We start from the raw sequence: 18460 nt of genomic DNA, 5'->3' as shown, positions 1-18460 counted from the left end.
TGTAGTTTTGAAGCCATATATATGTGTATTATTGATCCTTGCCGCTTGGGTTTCATGCCCTTGTGTAGGCTCCTCCCACACTGAATAGGGTGGAATAAGTAACAGGATATTGTGGAAATGACAAAGTGTGACGTCACAGACTAGATCACAGGGGTACTATTGCATCTGTCCTGCTTTGTCTCCTGGGATAGCTGCTCGGAAGAAGCCAGCTGCGTGCTATCAGGACACGTGAGCAGCCCTATGGAGAGACCTACGTGTGCTGACTGTCAGCCTTGCTAACCAAGCGAGGGAGCCATTTGGAAGCAGCTCCAACAGCATCAGTCAAGCCTTCAGATGCCTGCAGCCCTGTCAACATTATGGCTTCAACTTCGCGAGAGACCCTGAGCCAGAAACACGCATCTAAGCCGCTCACGAATTCCTGAAGCAAAGAAACTATGAAATAATAAACCTTGTTTAGCCACTAAGTTTTTGGGGAAATTTTGTTACACAGAAACAGACAATTACTATAAGCAAACACAGGCTAGAAAAGCTGACTAAGAAGGTGCTGGAAGTGACTGGAGAGCCTGGAGCAGCTGTGGTCCAGTGTGAATGCGACTGGCCACCAGAACAGGTGACCCCCCAGGATGGACATGTGAGACATACAAACACCTCTTGGAAACTCCCAGAAATTTTATGGAGTAAAGGCACTGTGAGGATGCTGGTGGGAAGGCTAGACTCCTGTTAATGGGGAACGGGAGTTTCAGGTTGCTGAAGAGTGGGGGGCACTGCACCGTGAATTGGCCAGCTTCCCAAGCCAGCAGTGACATGCACATACAGGTTATATATAAAACAGCTGGAAGAAAATATTAATAATGAAGGTATCTGTATGGTGAGATTATAAGTAAACATTTACCTGTTTCCTTAAACTGTTTTAAACTTTCCACATTTTCTGCAGTAAGCGTGTTGGGTTAAAAAAATATTTTTAATTATGGTAAAATACACATAACATAAAATTTTTTAAAAGCTTAAAAAAACCTTTTTTAAAATTTTTGGCTGCGTTGGGTCTTTGTTGCTGCATGCAAGCTTTCTCTAGATGCGGCGAGTGGGGGCTGCTCTTCATTGCAGTGCATGGGCTTCTCATTGCAGTGGCTTCTCTTGTTGCGGAGCACGGGTTCTAGGCACGTGGGCTTCAGTAGTTGTGGCACGCGGGCTCCGTAGCGATGGTTCACGGGCTCTGGAGCACAGGCTCAGTAGTTGTGGCGCACGGGCTTAGTTGCTCCACGGTATGTGGGATCTTCCCGGACCAGGGCTCGAACCCATGTCTCCTGCATTGGCAGGCAGATTCTTAACCACTGCATCACCAGGGAGGTCCCCACGTAACATAAATTTTACAATTTAAGTGTACAGTTCAGTAGTGTTACGTACATTCGCATTGTTATGCAACCATCACCACCATCCATATCTCCAGAACTTCTTTTCCCCTTGCAAAACTGAAACTGTACCCATAAAACAACAGCTCCCAATTCCTCTTACCCAAGCCCCTGTTAACCATCCCTCTACTTTCTGTCTCTATGAAATTGACTGCTCTAGGGATCTCCTGTAAGTGGAGTCATAGAGGACTTGTCCTTTTGTAACTGGCTTATTTCACTTAGCATAACATCCTGAAGTTTCAAACATATTACAGCATATGTCAAAATTTCATCCTTTTTTAAGGTTGAATAATATTCCATTGTATGTATATGCCACATTTTGTTTATCCATTCGTCTGCTGATGGACACTTGGGCAGTGCATTAGTCTGCTCAGGCAGCCAGAACAAAGTACCCAGACTGGGTGGCTAAAACAACAGGAGTTTATTTTCTCACAGTTCTGCAGGCCGGAAGTCCAAGATCAAGGTTTTGGCTGATTCAGTTTCTGGTGAGGGCTCTCTTCCCGGCTTGCAGATAACTGCTTCCTTGCTATGTCCTCACATGGCCTTTCCTGGGGGTGTGCACACAGGGGAGAGAGAGTGTTTTCTCTGCTGTCATTTCTTATAAGGACACTAGTCCCGTTGGGTGAGGGACCCACCCTTATGACCTCATTTAACCTTAATTACTTCCTTACTCCAAATACAGTCTCACTGGGGTTAGGGTTTCAATATATGAATTTTGGAGGGACATATACATTCAGCCCATACAGGTATTGTGTTTTTTGTTTTTGTTTTTTTTTTTGTATTGTGAGTAATGCTGCTATCAAAGTGGGTGTACAGACTATGCTGGTTTTATATTCAGCATAAGTTCTTAAAATCAAATTTAAATTTAGAAGCAGCTCAGATTAAGGTAAAAAAAATTTCATCCTGCCATTTTTATCTTTTAAAGTCAATCATCTGACTCTATTAAGCCACAGTTAGGAATTTGTCACTGACATCTTCTAGATAGAGGATTGCACGGCTGAATTGTTGGCTCCCTGGTTGCCTGGTGAGTGTATGTTTACCAGGGAGACTGACTCATGCTGGAAGCTCAACTAAGAGCAGACTTATTAGAAGCACACAGCATGGTTCATAGTTCGGAACCATGAACAATTAACCGAGCCTCAGAAGGACAGAGACCAGGACCATTCTGGGGTCTTAGGGACTAGAAATGGAGTCGCAGCCTCATTAGGGTTCCCTTTCTCTCTGTCTCTCCCATCTGCTTACCCCTGCTGGGCTTCATTTTCTCCTTTCACTTCTTTCACTTTCTATGACAGGATCCAGAATCTCTTTCTTCCAAATCCAAGATCTGAGAGCAAAGAGACTCACCCCATCGGGTCTAGAAGAAAAGCAACAAAAAAGAACCCTAACTGGCTTGTTCCTGGACCAATCACTGTGCCCCGGGTGCTGGACTGCTGTGCCTGAGACACACGTCCAGCCCTGTGGTCAAGGACTGCATCTGTTGTCAGAGCAAGAGGAGGGATGCAGCAAAGATGAGCCACCACAGTAACTTCAGAAACACAGAGTGCGATAAAAACGCGACTTATTGCTAATATTCCTTTTTAGTTTGAGACTCGGTTTACCCACCTTTAAAATGGGGAAATAATTCCTACCTGTCTTACAAATTATTGGGGAGTTTAAATGAGATAATGGACGAGAAAGTACTCTGTGAATTATATAATGTGTGCAATGTAAGGCATTTATCATTGGTTAGGTACTGTATTTTCTCCACTTTATGGACGGAGACTAAGCAAAAAGAAAGGGTCATCAAAACCTAACTTTCTAGATCAAAACGTTAGCCTGTTAACTTGGTGGATGTTTTGGAGACTTTTCAATAGCTAGACTACTTACTTCTCTTTCTGACTTTATAGGAACTCGGCAACCCAAATCTTCCAGTGTTGCTGGGTTCTTTTGCAGCCCTCTTGCTGTGTGCCATGGGCGTCCCACCACGTGCAGCTCTCCAAGGTCAAACCAGGGGATCACAGCACATGCTGGTGCCATTCCGGTGGTCTTGCCACCCATGGAGGCATGAGTCACCGACCAGGCAGTGGCCTGCTTGCCCATGAGCACATCTGTGATAGAAAGGGCCGTGCAGAGATTATTAGGGATGGAGGGAGCCAGGACATGCTCTAGTGCAACTACCTCATTTTACTGACAAAGACCCTGAGGCCCCATAGCAGATGCAGCTGATCCCCACAGCCACCTGAGTGGGTGAGCAGCTTCAGTGGACGGTTCAGACAGAGGTTGGTGGTTTCCACCTCGGGCAGGCATCATTTCTCTACTTCTCTCCCATGGATGCTTGCTCAGCCTGTGTGCAGGGCAGCCTGAACAATGCTGAGGGGGCACACTTCCACCAAAGCAGGTGGCACTGGTGGCTTTCTCCCCAGCCTTCAGTTGGACAACACTTCTCCTTGAAGCTGCCCTGGTGAGATTCAACCCAGGTGACCCAGCCATTAGCATGTCCTTTACTGGCTTTCTCTCTCCGCTGCCTCATTATGCCCACCCCCTCTCCTGTGCTTCCTGGGATCCGCTCTCAAAGAAGTGACTTGTCCCCAGATTCTTGCCTCAGACTCTGTCTTTGGGAAACCCAAACTAAGTCACCCAGGGAGTGATGCTAGCTAGGGATGGAGTTGGTACTAGAGCCCAGGCCATCTGACCCCCCTTTAAGTTGCAATTATCAGAGTGAACATGTGTTTGCAATTAGCCGCTCATCCAAGTAACCATCAGTCAACCAACCAACCAGCCAGATAAACCCATCAACCAATCAACCAACCAACCAACCAACTAGCTAACCAGCCAACTAGCTAACCAGCCAACCAACCAACCAACCAACCCAACAACCCAACTGAAAAACCATACAATCTGAATCCACCAAAATTTCTATGTCAAAAACTGTAGGGACTGAACTCATGGCTTCCAACCTCAGGAACGTCAAATGCTGGGAAGTGGGGTGGACACACCGATTACAACTGAGAAAAGAGCTCTGGCTGCAGGGTGACATGTTGCGTGCCTTAGGTGGGGCCCCTGGCTGGGCAGTACTTTGCACGGCCTCTGAGGTTCATAGTCTGGCGTCCAGGTTTTAAAGCCCAGCGCTGTCATTTCATCCTCCACGTGCAGCTGGTGACCCTGTGGGGACAGGCTCGCTGTCACAGGACCCAGATCCCTCAGCCATGGCAGGCCTCTGAATAAGTGTTCACAGACAAAGACGGTGGCTGCCGTCTCCGCAGGACACCTCACGGTGGGGACAGCTCAGGACTCTAGCTCAGGACTGACCCTCCCAAGGCGGGTCAGATGGCCTGGGCTCTAGTACCAACTCCATCCCTAGCTAGCATCACTCCCTGGGTGGCTTAGTTTGGTTTTCCCAGGTCAGAAAAGGTCTGGTTTCTGTGCTCTGAGTACAGACCAGAGCATGAGGAACACCCAAGGCAGGCTGCAGAAGCGCGCTTCTCCCCGCCGCAGGCATTCTGGCTAAGGGACAGGAGTGCTCTCCTGGAATTAGGACGCCCTCTCCTGCACGAGATCAGAAAGCCCACACTGTAACCTGCCTCTGCAGTTTTTCAGGGTCTGTGTGCAGATCACCCCCTGTGTTAGCAGGTCTTGTGCTTAGGTATGGGGTCAACAAAGCTGGTTAGGGCACAGGTTTGAAGTCGCTCCAGTCCTGAGGATGTGAGCTACTCACCCTCCTCTCCCAGGGTGCAGCATTGATGGGTTAGTTTTCCACGCGTTTCTTTCTCAAAAGGTGCCCCTTCCTCCAAGTCCCAAGAGTTTCTCCTTTTGAGGTCACCACCTGTGAGATATGGTGCTGTGCAGGGAAAGGCAGCCTCAGTGGAGGAGAGTACAACACATAGACACTATCAAAATGGGCTTCTGAACTCACAGCAGCCAGCATAGTATCATGAGCTTCACATCCTCATATCTTTCTCTTTTTTTTGAGGTACGCGGGCCTCTCACTGTTGCGGCCTCTCCCGTTGCGGAGCACAGGCTCTGGATGTGCAGGCTCAGCGGCCGTGGCTCACAGGCCCAGCCGCTCCGCGGCATGTGGGATCTACCTGGACCGGGGCACGAACCTGTGTCCCCTGCATCGGCAGGCGGACTCTCAACCACTGCGCCACCAGGGAAGCCCTCTCATATCTTTCTTATTCCAAAAGAAATGCCAAAGCCCGGTGTGAAGGGAAATGATTAGACGACTCGGAACCATTTGCCTTTATAAAACAGACAGTTTCCCAAAGCGAACACCTGAACGAGTTGATCTGATTGCCAGTGGACGTGTGTCTGAGGGCTGATTCACTGAATCACACAGATGCAATTTTCCTAGAGAATCTTGTCACCCTGGCTGTTGTTTAGACTGTGGAATTCTAGAATCACTAGGCTTACTTTCCGGCATAGCCAGGGGCAGATGCAGGGTTGGACTTTTTTGTCTGACGTCCTGTAGGGTAAAGATACATCTTTTATACTTGCTTGGAGGTGAATGAGCTTCTGTAGTTGGAAACACTCTGGGGCTTCATGGAAATTTGCTAACCCTGCTTATTTTGAAGAAGTATTTGATCCCACGTAAAATTATGAGTCCCTTTAGCGTGCTTTAGAATGGAAAGGCCTGGATCACTCCTCCATTAAAAGTCCAGGGATGCGGAGTTTTATTCCTTACCTTTGGAAATCCTCAAATCAACTGAATTCAATTAAATTCAATAGGTATTTTATTTGAAGACTCATTTGGAGCATGCAGGGTACACACATGTGAACACACACACACACACACACACACACACAGCCAGAGTGATTTTCCAAACTGCGTTTCCAAAGGAAATCGAGTTTTAAAAGGTCTCATCCGGACTCACATCAATCAAAATGCCGCAGAGCAGCTGGGCCAATTCAGTCCTGCACGATACCCGCCAGCGAGGTCCTATCTTCCACATTGGTGTCTAATGGGAATTTCTGCCTGAACGGGAGCCCGGGACAGAGGGCAGCATGGGGTCACGAGCCCCTTGGAGCTGCCTGGAAATACACAGTGCAGCCTCCATCTGCAGGATGCCAGCGTGGAGCTTGGCAAAACAGGGGGCAGGAGAGAAGGGTGGGTGTTTGTAAAGCCAAGAGGCCCAGGTGAGTTCCTTGGATGCTTTTTTTTTAAGAGGAAGTGCATTCCCTGTGTCTACCTTTATGACGTCCTTAAAAGGCTGGTGATGATATCTGCTCCTCCGGGGTGAAATGCCCACCCGTATTCCTTTCCTGGACGCCTTTTCCCTAGATCTGGGGGTCAGATCACCCAGTTAGGAGGTTTTCAGGGGAGAGAGGTAAAGGAAATTATGTGATGCCCTTAGCGATTTAATTTATGGAGCACTTCCTCCCAGGATGAGGGAGCAGACAGATGAGAGATTGACCCCCTAGGGCCTTGGGAGCAGAGCGCGTGCTTGATTGGACAGTGGCCAGAACTTCTTCTCTTAGGCAGTGCTTAGCTGCCTTTGCCTTGGAGGTGTTACATACCAGGCTTCTCGGCCTTCCCCAATCGATAGAAATTGACTAAAGGCTAGATGAGAAATTCAGGCAAGGCTTTTTGGGGGCCCTGCTGCAGCAGAGGGGAGAGAGAACAAACGTCAGGTTCCCTGGCTTGCTTACTCTCTGAGAGGGCGTGGTCGCGAGCTTGCTCCTTATAGGGGGTGAGGGTAGCGGTGTGTCCAGGAGTCGGGCCGGAGGGGTGGCCTACGTGTTTTGCCCACCCCTTAGGCGGTGTTGCGTGCAGGGGGCGTGCGCAGTACCCTGCTTTTGCTCCCGACACCCTGTATTTGCTGCAGGCTCTTCAGAAGTGGCAGTTGGGTTTTTTGTTGGTTTTTTTTGACTTTATTTTTGTCTTTCTGTATGTTTTGGGTCCAGAATTTGCCCAAACTGTGCATGCACACAGTTATTTTTAGTCCCATGTAGTTTCTTTGTAGTTTGTCGCTCCAGGAGAGGTGTGTCCAGGTGCAAGCTTTGCAGCACTGCAGCCAAGGGTCCCAGGTCCCAGGCCCGTGTCAGAGGTGACCAGGTACCTGGGCACTTCAACTTCCATTCCTTTAGTAACACTCAGCTGTTAACCCACACTCTGTGACTAAATCAGACTTTTCCCTTTTCTTTCTTAAGAAACATGTTTAAGAGATAAAATGATTTCTGTCAAACATTTACTTTCCTTCATTTCGGCAGCTGAACTGGTGGCCAAACAATACATACCTATGTTTCTGTCTCTAAATCACACTTTGATGTTACAAACGCTCTAGTAGTGATAAGTATCACTGAGGGAACAACTGCTGAGCAATTCTGGTTGCATCTTCTCACGTAATTTCCACAACTGCAAATGAAGCGTTACTAGTCCCATTTTATATATGGCGATTTTATAAATGGCATTTAATAGAAAAGCAATGCAATTAATGAGTGGGGAAAACCAAGGCGCAATTAAGTAGCTTACCAGTTTATGGAGCCAGTAACTGAGGAAGCCAGTTTGACCGTGGTGAATCATCCCCCCGCCGCCGTGCACCTTCCATTGGGCCCGCGGCCTCCACAGACTCTGCAAGGTCTCTTTCCTATGTAACTGGCATGGCTCATACCTACGCTCCACTCCGTTTTAAGTAAGATCCCTTCAAGGGCCCAAAGAAAGCCTGGGGAGATGTGTCCGTTGCAGGTCCAGCTCTCCAGCGAGTCCAAACCAGCTGGTCTCTGTTCTTGAGGAAGGGGGATCTGCGTGGACTTTGGTTCTGTGACCACGAGCCGACTCTGCGGCTGACACCCCACCTTCCCAGGCTCCGCGAAACCTCAGCAGGGGATGCCGACGAGCTTCTCCCTGTGCTTTGAGGAGTGACGAGTTCACAGACGCTGAACACGAAGGCCAGTCGCCCCTCCACAGGGAAGAGCAGCGCTTTCCTTCAACCTGGTTAGTGACAAGCAGACCCCAGGCAGGCCCCGAGTGGGCTCGGTGGAGCTGTGGGCTGCTTGGTGCCGGCACCTCTCTCCCGGCCGCTCAGAGGATGCACTTCTGAGCCAGATCCACCTATGAGCGTGTCATCCAGTATTTCTCAGCCCGCCGTCCTCCCCGGCGCTGTCTGCCTCATGGAGCTGCCATGAGGGGCTACAGCAACCAGGGGGGTGTTCAGCCTAGTGCCTGCTTTTTTTTCAAAAACAGGCATAAAAACTCCTAGAGGGAGAAAGAAATGGATAATAAACACAGCCTCACTGTAGGTGTGGACAAAATGTGGCTTAGAAAACAGTCCTCCTCTCCCACCCTACTTTCCAAGCTCCCCGTCACTGTCCCAGCGATGAATGACCAATCTCAGGGTAGCTGTGCCTACCTGGAGGTGGCCTGAGAAGAGGCCCTTCTAGTCCTCTAAGGCCATGGAAGTCACTTCTGTGCAAGATATAAATAGCATACAACTAAATCCCTCTGTTTCACAGGGTCCCTTGGAAAAATCTTCCCCTCGTGTAAAAAATATTTCAAATTGAATGGATACGGTTTCCTGGGACTGGTCTCCAAACCACAGTAGGGGCATCTTAAGAGCTAGTGTTCTGGAAACTGACTGCCTGAGTCTGAATCCTAGTCTAGCTACCTATTTGCCTACCTGTGTGACCTTGGGTAAGTTACTTAACTTCTCTGTTCCTCAGTTTGTAATTTATTAAACGGAGAACCAAAGTGTCTACCCCATGGTTCTAAAGGTTAGATGAAGAGATGTGCAAAAACCCTAAACACACTGCCTGGTACATAATAATGTCTGTCATGGTTCAAGAAGCAGTTGTTGAGGATCTGCTATTAATCTATGTCAGGCATTGGAAGAGACCAATGTCTCAAAAAATAGTTGTAACGCTGTGTGTTAGACGCTGCTTCTCACGTGGCATTGAAATTAGAAGATAATAGCGGATTATACACAAAGTGCTGCAGGATCACATAGAAGGAAGCAAATAAATCTGTCTGGGGGAGTTGAGGAACATGTCACAAAAGTTGAACTTGAGCTTTATTTTATTTTATTTTTTTTTTTTTTATTTTTATTTTTTTTTTTTGTGGTACGCGGGCCTCTCACCGCTGCAGCCTCTCCCGTTGCGGAGCACAGCCTCCGGACGCGCAGGCTCAGCGGCCATGGCTCACGGGCCTAGCCGCTCCGCGGCATGTGGGATCTTCCCGCACCGGGGCACGAACCCGTGTCCCCTGCATCGGCAGGCAGACTCCCAACCACTGCGCCACCGGGGAAGCCCTGAGCTTTATTTTAAAGGCACGTAGGGGAACTTCCCTTGTGGTGCAGTGTTTAAGAACCCGCCTGCCAATGCAGGGGCTGCGGGTTCGATCCCTGGTCCGGGAAGATCTCACATGCCGCAGAGCTACGAAGGCCGTGGGCCACAACTACTGAGTCTGCACTCTAGAGCCCGCAAGCCACAACTACTGAAGCCTGCACGCCTAGAGCCCATGCTCTGCAACAAGAGAAGCCATCACAATGAGAAGCCCGCACACTGCAACAAGAGTAGCCCCCGCTCGCCGCAACTAGAGGAAGCCTGTGCACAGCAATGAACACCCAATGCAGCCAAAAATTTTAATAGACAAACAAACAACCTAAATTATCTCTAAGGAGGAATCATGATATGATTTTTTTTAAAAAGAAGCTCTTAGTTTTGCTAAGCAGCTTGATGTGTTTGTGATTGCAAATTTGAGGGTGAAAGCCAGAAAGAACAGAATTTGTATGGTTTAGCAATAACTGTGAAGGTTGGAGAGCCCAGGTGGAATCTGGGTAGGAGAAAGAGAAATCCAGAGCCTGGTTTGGGGGAGGATCACAGAGAATAACCTTTGTTCATTTATTCAGAAAATATACATAGAGCTCTTGTCATATCCAGGAACTGGGGCTAGAGTGGTGAATCTCAACAGGACTTTAGGAGAACAGAAATATCTACTATCGATACCATGCAGATTTCCAATCCCTGTCATCTCCCCTTCTAAATCTTCAGGAAAATTTACATTCTTGTTACTGCTTTTGGTTTGAAGCTGGAAACTGGAGGCTGTATTTTCTAGTCCAAGGATGTAATGAATTGTGGAGACCATTTCAGGGATGCAGGTGCTGGGAGTCAGATGCAGCCGGGAGAGAGTTAGTCCCTGGAATTCGCAGAATTTGTACAGAGCCCAGGAATTTGGAACGTGGGGTCCAAAGCAGTTCTGTCTAGATCTCTAAGGCCAGGGAGTCTCAACCCCAAATCTGGGTTATTCTTTGTTGCATCATCTTTTCCCACCGCATCCTAAATACTGGCGTTTAACAATGTTCTCATTTTACCCTGCTCTTTTCTCAGTCTACATGTTTTTCCAAGGAGATGTCATCCAGGTCTATAGCTTCAGCAACCACCTCTATAATTATGACTCATCAATCTCTCTGGTTCCTACCTCTCTTCTGAGTTCCAGTCCCCTGTTTTTCAATTTGATACTGGACATCTCTTCTTGAACGTCCCACATATAGTCAAAATATGCAAAACCAAATGCGTCATCTTCATCCTTAGTTGTGTTTGCCTGTGTTCCCTGTGTTGGTTAATGTCTCCACAAACTGCTAAGGATGCCTTTTAATGCTTCGCCTTCCATCAGGCTCTGAGTCCTGTTAATTCCTAAGCATTCCCTAAATTTGTCTCCTTCTCTCCACCAGCTTTGTGATCACTGTTGGAATTCAGGTGTTCATCACCTCTTACCCTGTCAATTACAAAAGAGTCCTATTAGCCTCCCTTCTCTATCTGATCGATTCCATCTTTCATACTCTTAACAGAATGGAAAGTACAATTGTTGGTTTCCTACCCAAGATCCATTAGCTTATTTTTTCAAAACTTCCCAATGACATTACCCATTTCTTCCTTCTTAACAGAACCTCAATTTTGTTCAGGTATCCTCCCCTCCCCATATAGCCCCTGTGCCTCAGGGGGATGCTGACCCCAACCCTAGATCCAGGAATTGGTCCAAGTATATAAGGGATGTCCCACCCCATTGTTAACAATGGATTAAAAATGGGTGTGTAATTGATTCTGCCAAATGAGACAGGAAGAGAGATTCATTGGAAGCCACTAGGAAATTGCCTCTTATTCTTGTTAGAGGACTGTGGGAAGCTGCCCAGTAGACGTGAACAAGGAAGCATTTACTCTCAATTGCTACTGGCAGCCGTTCTCCAACCAGCAGAAGAGCCAGCTTTAAAATGAAGCGAGCGCTGTGGACAGCAGAATGGAGAGGCCGAAAGGGCATTGTCAGCTTCTATAGTAACAGACCTCTGTCACCTCTGGACTTCTTTCGTACGCGGGCCTCTCACTGTTGTGGCCTCTCTCGTTGCAGAGCACAGGCTCCAGACGCGCAGGCTCAGCGGCCATGGCTCACGGGCCCAGCCGCTCTGCGGCATGTGGGATCTTCCCGGACCGGGGCACGAACCCGTGTCCCCTGCATCGGCAGGCGGATTCTCAACCACTGCGCCACCAGGGAAGCCCTGGACTTCTTATTATGTTAAGTCAATTTCCCATTATGTCAGTTAGTTTAAGCCCATTTTAGTTGGCTTTTCTGTTACTTGCAACCAAATGAATTCTATCAGACACACAGAGTGATTTAAAATAAAGATCCTATTGTGTAAGTCTCCTACTTAACGGGTCTCCACTCCTAGAAACAAAAACTCCTCCTCACTGCTTTAGTGCAGAATTCACTGGAGGCTGCCTGCATGGCTTGCAAGAGTTGATGGCCAACTTCCCTTCCCAACTCTGCATTTGGTGATACTGTGGTGCAGCTTGAAATTGGCCACAGTAGGAGAATTTATACCCAAGAAGTTGGCAAATACTGCAAATCAGGGCTTTTTTTTCTCCAGAGAGCTGGTTGTTAAGCATTTACCAGCACACCTCTGCCTTGATGTAACATTCCAGACCTTTCTCAGTTGGCCCAGGTCTGCCTCTTGCGCTTTCTTCTTCCCTTAGTGTCCCAGTAGCTCTAGCCACATTGAACTCGACATTTTACAAATATGCTGTGCTGTCTCCTGGCTTTGAGCTCTTACACTGAATGCCTTTTCCCTCATCCTCAGGGCTGAATTCCCCACCAGGCACGTGAGTCACTGTGCCTGGAGTCCACAGTACTTTCAGGGAGCCATAAAAATGTCTTAGTTTCTCTGAAAATCAAGAGAAAAATGAACTTTTAGATAAAATAGAGTGCTTTGATATATAATATTATATATTTGTCTTTCACCAGTGCCATCAGTAAAATATAATTTTAAGTATTCTTTATGGAGGAGGGAACCCACAAGGGCAAGTGTCCAGGGCCCATGAAATTTATAATGTGGCCCTACCTCATCTATCAAATTCATCTCTGTGAAGTTTCTCTAAACTCCTCCAAACTAATCCTCCTACCCATCACAATGCTGTTTATACTTTTGAATAATTCTCAGAGCAATGTGGGATGTAAATAACTAAAATTCCTGTATCATAACACTTTTCATACTTACACTCACATGTGTATAAATATCCATCCTCTTCGCTAACCTATGAACGGTTTTGAAAATAGCTGTTCTGTTTTATTCTACTCTGTAGCTCCAGGATCTTGCACAGGCTTTGCACAACAGGTGCTGAACATCTTTTCTCTGAATGAATGAATGAAAAACTATGTGTATTGGTTTGCTCAGGCTGCCATACCAAAGTACCACACACCAGGGGCTTCAGCAACAATTTATCTTCTTACAGTTCTGGAGGCTGGCAGTCCAAGCTCAAGGTGTCAGCAGGGCGGATTCTCCTGAGGCCTCTCTCCTTGACTGGCCACTTTCTCCCTGTGTCGTCACATGGTCTTTCCTCTGTGTGTGTCTATGCCCTGATCTCTTCTTCTAAGGATGCCTCATTTTAACTGGATTACCTCTTTAAAGATACTTTTTCCGAATACAGCCGCTTTCTGAGTTACTAGGGGTTAGGACTTCAGCCTGTGAATCGGGGGAGACACAACACAGCCCATAACACTATGCTATACCACATCATGTTATCAATCTATTCACATCTTGGCTTCCTCGTTAGGCTAGATTGTGAAGTCCTGAAGGGCAGGAATTCTTGAGCTCTTCCTGTCTCCGTTTCGTAGTGGAGCAGGGCAGCTTTACCTGAGTGCATGGCTGGGAAGCCTCGTGGAAGTGCTGTGCATGGCCAGGAAGAAGGTATGGCTGGTGAGGCGAGCCTTTGGTCCCTAGAGGCGACAGCACTGGGGAGCATGGTGAGAGCGGGGGCTTGACTGTTCTACCTGGAGCTGCAGTAGCTTGTGTTGGACTGCTCTACTCTCGACTTTGCTGGATGCTGTAGAGAAAGGCTTAGAAAAGCAAATGCTTCTGGGTTTTAATTTTTTTAATTTTTAAAAAATATTTGTTTATTTATTTGGTTGCACTGGGTCTTAGTTGCAGCTGGTGGGCTCCTTAGTGGTGGCATGCAAACTCTTAGTTGCGGCATGCATGTGGGATCCAGCTCCCTGACCAGAGATTGAACCCCGGGCCCCATGCATTGAGAGCGCAGAGTCTTAACCACTGCCCCACCAGGGAAGTCCCACTTCTGGGTTTTTAAAAGCCTATTTATTAACAGTGATTGCATAAAATAGTCTTGTAAAAGGGGCAGCTGTTTTCTCTTTTCCAAAATGTTTGTTAGGACCTAATTAATCACAGAAATACTCTCTGGTTGCACCATCCCCCAAAGATTATATATATATATATATATATATATATATGTATATATATATCTGAGGGGAATAAGAATTTTTTTTTGATGGGAGGATGGAATAAAGTCCCAAGCCATATATTTCCACTCAAGCTGCGTTTCTGTCCTTTGGAAAATTGGAACCTATTCTAAGCTTCCAGGATGCCAAGAGGCCCTGCGATGGGATACGCATTCCTCAGATTATATCCCATGTTTGATTCTGGTCGTTTCAGCTTCTCATCTCAGATTACTGAATGTTGGAGCTGAAAGTCCACTTCCTCGTGTTCTGGCTGAGGAAACAGAAGGTCACGGAGGGGGCGAGCTGTTGGGTTGTGATCCAAGTTCCTACGTCTCAGTCTAGGATTATTTCCCCACCTTGTAGTTCCCCCGCCACCCAGTTCTCAGGCTTTGCTTTCAATCCCTTCTGGAACAGAGTGGACCTTGAGTGAGTAAGTAAGAGTTCAAGTATCCAGTAGATAGAGAAATGGTAAAGCTATCCCTAGTCCCTCGAGGATTAGGTCTCTTGAAGGCCAACGACAGAGTTACAGAAGTGACAGAAGTGAGGGATGGCTGGTGTGGCTCACAAAGGCTAGGTGACACCGAGGTCACACCGCTAGGTGACACCGAGATTAGTTACTTAATGCCAAAATGGCAGCTGCTGTGGTCTTGCCTCCATCTGATAACATCTTTGTCCTTAAATCTTTTGTTTTGTTGCTTTTGGCGGTACGCGGGCCTCTCACTGTTGTGGCCTCCCCCGTTGCGGAGCACAGGCTCCGGACGCACAGGCTCAGCGGCCATGGCTCAGGGGCCCAGCCGCTCCGCGGCATGTGGGATTTTCCCGGACCGGGGCACGAACCCGCGTCCCCCGCATCGGCAGGTGGACTCTCAACCACTGCGCCACCAGGGAAGCCCTGTCCTTAAATCTTTTTCTTAACAGCTACAGTTAAACTCTCCTCAGCGGGACATAAGGTGCACCTAAATGTTTTCCCTTTTCCAGATTTAGAAAAGCTCCAAGTTCACCCGATCTCATGTGGAAAAACTTCCTCAGCCGAGCTCCCTGTTGCTTGGGTTTCCAGGCAAATGAATTGGGATGACCCTGGGGGTCACTTCTTCTGCTGTCTCAGGCCCTGGGCTGAGATAATCACGTGTGGAAAGCAACATCAGTCTGTCTACCACACGGCCAGGCTTCCTCGCAAGTGCTCAAATGGGGCAAAACGTTGAAGAGCGACTGCCACTGAGGTTCCTAAACAAACCTGAATGGACCAGCACGAGATACTAGATGAGCCTAGAAATGAGGGAGCACCTGGAGTGGAATTGTAGCAATTCCTCTGGCTTCCAGAGAGATCCAGAAGCACCATGCCCATTTCCTGCCCAGGGTCAGGACACCTGGAGAGGTGCTCAGTGACTCTTGGTAAAGCTTGATTTAGGAGTCAGGAGGCAAAGAAAGGAGACAAGAGTGACACCAGAGGGCTTGCTGGTTTTAAAAAATATTTATTTATTTATGGCTGCATTGGGTCTTAGTTGCAGCATGCAGGATCTTTTGTTGTGGCGCACGGGCTTCTCTCTAGAGTGGTGTGCGGGCTCCAGAGCGCGTGGGCTCAGTCGTTGCTGTGCATGGGCTCTCTAGTTGTGGCGTGTGGGCTCAGTAGCCCTACGGGTTGTGGGATCTTAGTTCCCCGACCAAGGATTGAACCCAGGTCCCTTGCATTGGAAGGCAGATTCTTAACCACTGGACCACCAGGGAAGTCCCTGATTTTTGTTATTTTATTAAAATGATTATTTCATTAAAATGAGGCAGATTCTGCTGAGAGCCTTGCAAGCTTGTCTCTGGACAGGCCTTGCCCTGAGCAGCCCACAGATTGCAGGCATTCCAGTCACAGCTGGCTTCATCTCACAGTGAGCTGGGTCTTTCCTGCCCCGGTGGGGTGTTGATACACCTTCAGGGAAGCCAGAGTCACCCTTCAGCCTTTGTCATGACACTTTCTGCAACTGGTAGGGACTCCACATAGTTTCTTTCTCCAACATCTGTTTCCTGCCCCTTCACCACCTGCTGGCTCCCCTTTTCTGTCCTGGTCCAGGAAGGTCTCACAGGTGTTAACACCTGGGATGGGGGTGTGGTTAGGAGGAAGTCTGCCAAAGCAGAGTAGGAGTGGCAGAAGTTAGGGTGGCAAGGTCTAGAAAAGCCCAGAGAGAACGGCTTTGCCTGTCTGATACACCTGCTCCTGCACACGTCAGGATGTGTAAGGTTAGCACACAGCTAGTGCCAGCTGCCTTATCACATCTTGAAGGGGTCAGAGAGGTTGGAGGAGTGGACAGGTGGCTGATCGGGGGACCATCCTTTTCTAGTCACAGTGATTTCCAAAATGTTGTCATGAGAGTTTCACTTTTGACATCCAGCTTCTGCCTGCTTCCCGGCACATGCAGTTGTGCTGTGGCCTCGGAGCCTCTCTCTTCCATGGAGGCGAGGGCCCACCTCTCACCCCTTACACTCTTGAGAGGTGTTGATGGAGCAAAGGCTGAGTTCTTTACAACCAGCAGCAGAGAGACGGACGAGCCTTTCTGCCAGCACCTTCAGGGGCTGCTTCTTCCAATAAGTCCCCTCTTTGCTTATTGGCCTGAGTTGGTTTCTGTAGCTTTCAACCAAAGAACCTTAATTAAAGCCTTTACTGAAGTAAAATCTTATCCAGAGCCCAAAGTATATAGAAAAGATGTAACTGAGCAGCATTCTATGGGGTCTTCCTGGGACAGACGCCCCCCACCCCATGTTCTCTTGTCTGTAGAGAAACTTTAGCCTCCTAAGCCTTCCCCGAGTTCCAAAGAATAAATTTAATCAGAGAGGTGAGAAAATGTAGAAACAAAGGAAAATAATCAAGCAAGAAAAATAATAATAGCTTAGTCATTACACAAAGTCAAGGACCTTTAGTTCCTCCTCAAGGGCTATCCATAGCCCTTGAGGAGGAACTAAAGATAGATAATAGATAATATTCTGAGCCATGTCCTTTGAGCTGATTGGCAGAGACTGAAACCCTCACCAGGTAGAAGAAGTTAACTGTCTGCTGCTCACAAGCACACAGACCCCAGACCAGTTGGAACCAGAAGGTTGATGATGTTGACTCCCAGTTACCTCACCACCAGCCAATCAGAAGAAGGTCTACGAGCTGATCACACACCCTACAGCCCCCCTCCCTCACCCTGTCTTTATAAACTTTTCCCTAAAAACCATCAAAGAGTTAGGGCCTTTTGAGCACTAGCTGTCTGGACTCCTTGCTTGGCGCCTGCAATAAACACTGCACTTTCCTTCACCCCAACCTGGTGTCAGTAGATTGGCTTTACTGTGTGTCTGCAAGCAGACCCAAGTTTTGTTCCATAACAAAGAGATGACATCGTGCCTCTCTGTTGAAGCAGGGGAGGGGGGCTTCTGTCAGCTCCACATTCCTCTGCTTGGGTGCTTTCAGGGCTCACTTGGAACCCCTGGGGCTTCTGTGAACACAGCTTCAAAACCACTGTGGTAGGAAATGACTCCTCCATCAAGGGGACTTGGGGTCCCTGGTAATCACTGGGCTCCTCCTGGCCTCTAAGACCAGGGAGCAGACACGAAGCTACAGGTAAGGGCTACAACATCAGCTCCACTACAGGGGCAAAGAGAAGGTCTTTCTGGGGCCTTCAAATCTCATCATGCCCCTATCAGCCCACCCTGTGCAGAAGGATCATATAATGAACCCAGCCCTGAAACTCCTCTGGTTTGGTTCAACAGCAAGTCAGCTGAAAGATACCCAAAGACCATGTTCTCTCCCTATTGGTGTAACCTTGACAGTGAGGAACCTGCTGCCATCAGGGGCCCCAGCTTCTGTGCCAGGTGTGGGGGCGGGTCATCGTATTTGGCTCCAGCCTCTTCCTGACTCACCTGGGCAACTACCTTAGATGCCCTGGTGTCCTCCCCTGCGAGCAGTCCTGCCGCTGCTCCTAGCCCTTGGTGTGCACACACACTGTACATGCTGCTGTGTGTGCCAGACGGCCTGCCCTCGACGGCTGTGGGGAGACGGTGGGGTGGGAGTCTCTGTGAGATTCACCGGTAGCTTCCAACGCATAGATGGGGTGAGAAGGGCTCTTGCACAGGCTTCTTTGCTAAACCCACCTCGCTACAGTGCTGTGACTTCTGCTTCCAGAGAGTTCCACAGTCTCGCTGTCAGCAAGGGGTTGGATGAGAATTCAAATTCAGGTCTGTCTGACTCTATGGGCTGCTTTTTAACCCCAGCTCCTCCAGGAAAACAGCCCCTGGTCCCTGAGACTGCTAGCCCACTCACTCTGGAGCTTTCTTCTTTGTTCGTGGGCACAATAGTTGACCAACACTGTTTCCTCCCAGGTGCCCTCCCCATCTC

Source organism: Delphinapterus leucas, chromosome 16 (assembly GCF_059928025.1).
Source record: "Delphinapterus leucas isolate spDelLeu-1000000601 "Yukka" chromosome 16, BTC_Dleu_Yukka2, whole genome shotgun sequence".
In the NCBI taxonomy this organism is placed as follows: domain Eukaryota; kingdom Metazoa; phylum Chordata; class Mammalia; order Artiodactyla; family Monodontidae; genus Delphinapterus; species Delphinapterus leucas.
Note: the sequence above shows the minus strand (reverse complement) of the source record.